Source organism: Mastacembelus armatus, chromosome 13, assembly GCF_900324485.2.
Source record: "Mastacembelus armatus chromosome 13, fMasArm1.2, whole genome shotgun sequence".
Classification (NCBI taxonomy): Eukaryota; Metazoa; Chordata; class Actinopteri; order Synbranchiformes; family Mastacembelidae; genus Mastacembelus; species Mastacembelus armatus.
The window spans coordinates 24,060,340-24,065,339 of record NC_046645.1 but is presented as its reverse complement, the minus strand read 5'-3'; the positions used below and the strand labels follow the sequence as shown (position 1 = coordinate 24,065,339).

At 43.2% G+C, this 5,000-nt stretch overlaps 1 protein-coding gene across 1 annotated transcript in view; it reads right to left on the bottom strand.

Moving 5' to 3' along the window:
- The window catches only part of slc8a2b (solute carrier family 8 member 2b), a 122,458-nt gene that overhangs the window by 77,437 nt on the left and 40,021 nt on the right, over positions 1–5,000 (bottom strand). The window contains exon 2 of the mRNA XM_026328534.1: positions 1,487–1,523. The gene's annotated coding sequence lies outside the window, so the exon portion shown is untranslated. The remainder of the gene's footprint in view (positions 1–1,486; positions 1,524–5,000) is intronic.

Sequence of the window (5,000 nt, the reverse complement as noted above, 5' to 3'; positions counted from 1 at the left end):
AATTTGAAGTACTTTATATACCGCTGGGTAGCTGACGTTAACTACCTTATATACTTCTAATTTGAAGTACTTTATATACCGCTGGGTAGCTGACGTTAACTACCTTATATACTTCTAATTTGAAGTACTTTATATACCGCTGGGTAGCTGACGTTAACTACCTTATATACTTCTAATTTGAAGTACTTTATATACCGCTGGGTAGCTGACGTTAACTACCTTATATACTTCTAATTTGAAGTACTTTATATACCGCTGGGTAGCTAATGTTAACTACCTTATATACTTCTAATTTGAAGTACTTTATATACTGCTGGGTAGCTAATGTTAACTACCTTATATACTTCTAATTTGAAATACTTTATATACCGCTGGGTAGCTAATGTTAACTACCTTATATACTTCTAATTTGAAGTACTTTCCATACTGCTGGGTAGCTGACGTTAACTACTTTATATACTTCTAATTTGAAGTACTTTATATACTGCTGGGTAGCTGACGTTAACTACCTTATATACTTCTAATTTGAAGTACTTTCCATACTGCTGGCTAGCTGACGTTAACTACCTTATATACTTCTAATTTGAAGTACTTTATATACTGCTGGGTAGCTGACGTTAACTACCTTATATACTTCTAATTTGAAGTACTTTCCATACTGCTGGGTAGCTAATGTTAACTACCTTATATACTTCTAATTTGAAGTACTTTCCATACTGCTGGGTAGCTAATGTTAACTACCTTATATACTTCTAATTTGAAGTACTTTCCATACTGCTGGGTAGCTGACGTTAACTACCTTATATTCTTCTAATTTGAAGTACTTTCCATACTGCTGGGTAGCTAATGTTAACTACCTTATATACTTCTAATTTGAAGTACTTTCCATACTGCTGGGTAGCTGACGTTAACTACCTTATATACTTCTAATTTGAAGTACTTTCCATACTGCTGGGTAGCTGACGTTAACTACCTTATATTCTTCTAATTTGAAGTACTTTCCATACTGCTGGGTAGCTGACGTTAACTACCTTATATACTTCTAATTTGAAGTACTTTCCATACTGCTGGGTAGCTGATGTTAACTACCTTATATACTTCTAATTTGAAGTACTTTACATACTGCTGGGTAGCTGACGTTAACTATCTTATATACTTCTAATTTGAAGTACTTTCCATACTGTTGGGTAGCTGATGTTAAGCAAATACATGTGGTAAAGTACAAATACGTAAAAGTTACACTTTGTTACTTTTCTCAGCAGACACAGGCTGGTTAATGTGTGAAGTCTTGTTTCTTGGCAGTGTCAGATGTTTAGGATTCAGAGAGAAGCTTCCTGAACAGAGCGGCCTTGTCGTGACTCTTGCTGGGTGAAACATTTTTTCATGCATAAACTTCTCAGTACAACTGTGCACAGAGTTGGTTGTGTTTCCTGTGTGTTTGTGTAGTGTCACCATTCATTCTCACACAAATACACAGTTTACTCACCCAAACCAAACTCATGGGCTTGCGGGGTCCAGCTGCCCTGAAACAGTTAAGAAAATGTGCTTATGTGGATAAACTGAACATAATAAATTACACAATTTATAGACAGATGAAGTCACATAATATTTTTTAACTAAATCTCAGTCAGTCCCATTTTTGGCTCTATGCATGTTTCCACCCTGTACCCACATGTTTCCTCAGAGACTGCTGTGTCATGGTGCAGCACCTTTACAGTATCAAAACAGCTTCTCTTTGGCTCTAATGTACTGAGCCATTTAACCAAACACTCAGACTCAGATCAATATCTAGTTTTTATTGTTTGGTAACAATAATTAATTTCTACTGCAACTCCAGACAGTTGTTAGCAGAACCAGAGAACCAGAACACTTTCCCACTGAGGACACAGCTCATGAGGCTTTGACTCATTTGTCTCAAGGGTTACATGTTGCAGTTGCTACTTAATACGTGCCAACAGCCATAGCTGTGTGTCCTTATGTATCCTAATAGAAAATAAAAAATATAAGAACATATAGTGCAAAGAAGAAGCTGCCTGTCCACCCTAATACCGGTCCTCTTATTTAGACAGGCCTACAATTTGGGTGAGAGCTTCTGTTTTCAGGAAAAGTAGATTGGAGTATTGATTATTGTGCACAGGAGAAGGAAAAGAAAGGGAAAGGAGTAAAGCGTGTGTACCCATACAATAGATTTTAAGCTCTAAAAGATGCAGTCCAGTCTATAGACTGAGCCCCAGAGCAGATCAGAAGATTAGATCAGCTTTGAACATTTTAATGGCTCAATGAGATGAGCATCATTATCTCCATTGAACAGCTACTGATCAAGGCACTCAGACCAGCAGCACGGGTGTCCTGATCAGGCTCCATTAAAGACCCAAAACATAATTCCTGTGTTTGCAAAAGCTGTGAAACTGTCAGACACACAACAGACCTAAATCCCTCACCTGCTGCTACTGTGAAGTTAAAATAAAGCCATTTGTCTGGTTAGCCTCTTGGTCTCCTCAGCATTAACGCTATGAATATATTTATTTTAACAAACATACTGAGCTGGACCAAACCTGTGTTTACTGATGTGAATCTGAATGTACTCCTCAGTGCTCTGACAGCAGGCACAATAATAACTGAGAGGAGCTACAGTATCTGGCTGCTGAGCACACAGGACAACCTTGATGATGAACTATGGATGGCTGCCAACATTTTAACACTCTATTGTAGTTGTCCAAATATAGAAATCCTGGCAGCAGATCCCAAAGCTAACGGGAAGGACTCGCTCCTATTCTAGACCACGACTCCAAAAAACTAACCCCCTTCAATAGCAGGGAGATGAATTAAAGCACAAAAAGCAATGAAAAAGGTGCATGAATGGCAAAGTTTCAGGTCTGTATTCACGCAGGATTAAGACTGACTTAGCAATGTCAAGTGCAGGAGCTCTATACAACATTTCACAAATGCTTTGGATGATGTTGCAAAGCTTCTCACAGCTTATTGCCTAAATGCAACAGAAGCAATAATTAGGATGTTTTTATGTTTGGTTGAATGTTTCTGTGGTTCCTGGCAGGCAGGAGCAGCCTGTCTGTCTGTCTGTCTGTCTGTCTGTTCAGCAGCCTCATGTCCATTTGACCACAGTGCTACAGCCTGTCTGTCTGTCTGTCTGTCTGTCTGTCTGTCTGTCTGTTCAGCAGCCTCATGTCCATTTGACCACAGTGCTACAGCCTGTCTGTCTGTCTGTCTGTCTGTCTGTCTGTCTGTCTGTCTGTCTGTCTGTTCAGCAGCCTCATGTCCATCTGACCACAGTGCTACAGCCTGTCTGTCTGTCTGTCTCTGTCTGTCTGTCTGTTCAGCAGCCTCATGTCCATTTGACCACAGTGCTACAGCCTGTCTGTCTGTCTGTCTGTCTGTCTGTCTGTCTGTCTGTCTGTTCAGCAGCCTCATGTTCATCTGACCACAGTGCTACAGCCTGTCTGTCTGTCTGTCTCTGTCTGTCTGTCTGTTCAGCAGCCTCATGTCCATTTGACCACAGTGCTACAGCCTGTCTGTCTGTCTGTCTCTGTCTGTCTGTCTGTTCAGCAGCCTCATGTCCATTTGACCACAGTGCTACAGCCTGTCTGTCTGTCTGTCTGTCTGTCTTTCTGTTCAGCAGCCTCATGTCCATTTGACCACAGTGCTACAGCCTGTCTGTCTGTCTGTCTGTCTTTCTGTTCAGCAGCCTCATGTCCATTTGACCACAGTGCTACAGCCTGTCTGTCTCTGTCTGTCTGTCTGTTCAGCAGCCTCATGTCCATTTGACCACAGTGCTACAGCCTGTCTGTCTGTCTGTCTCTGTCTGTCTGTCTGTTCAGCAGCCTCATGTCCATTTGACCACAGTGCTACAGCCTGTCTGTCTGTCTGTCTGTCTGTCTTTCTGTTCAGCAGCCTCATGTCCATTTGACCACAGTGCTACAGCCTGTCTGTCTGTCTGTCTCTGTCTGTCTGTCTGTTCAGCAGCCTCATGTCCATTTGACCACAGTGCTACAGCCTGTCTGTCTGTCTGTCTCTGTCTGTCTGTCTGTTCAGCAGCCTCATGTCCATTTGACCACAGTGCTACAGCCTGTCTGTCTGTCTGTCTCTGTCTGTCTGTCTGTTCAGCAGCCTCATGTCCATTTGACCACAGTGCTACAGCCTGTCTGTCTGTCTGTCTGTCTGTCTATCTGTTCAGCAGCCTCATGTCCATTTGACCACAGTGCTACAGCCTGTCTGTCTGTCTGTCTGTCTGTCTGTCTGTCTGTTCAGCAGCCTCATGTCCATTTGACCACAGTGCTACAGCCTGTCTGTCTGTCTGTCTGTCTGTCTGTTCAGCAGCCTCATGTCCATTTGACCACAGTGCTACAGCCTGTCTGTCTGTCTGTCTGTTCAGCAGCCTCATGTCCATTTGACCACAGTGCTACAGCCTGTCTGTCTGTCTGTCTGTCTGTCTGTCTGTCTGTCTGTTCAGCAGCCTCATGTCCATTTGACCACAGTGCTACAGCCTGTCTGTCTGTCTGTCTGTCTGTCTGTTCAGCAGCCTCATGTCCATTTGACCACAGTGCTACAGCCTGTCTGTCTGTCTGTCTGTCTGTCTGTCTGTTCAGCAGCCTCATGTCCATTTGACCACAGTGCTACAGCCTGTCTGTCTCTGTCTGTCTGTCTGTTCAGCAGCCTCATGTCCATTTGACCACAGTGCTACAGCCTGTCTGTCTGTCTGTCTCTGTCTGTCTGTCTGTTCAGCAGCCTCATGTCCATTTGACCACAGTGCTACAGCCTGTCTGTCTGTCTGTCTGTCTGTCTTTCTGTTCAGCAGCCTCATGTCCATTTGACCACAGTGCTACAGCCTGTCTGTCTGTCTGTCTCTGTCTGTCTGTCTGTTCAGCAGCCTCATGTCCATTTGACCACAGTGCTACAGCCTGTCTGTCTGTCTGTCTGTCTCTGTCTGTCTGTCTGTTCAGCAGCCTCATGTCCATTTGACCACAGTGCTACAGCCTGTCTGT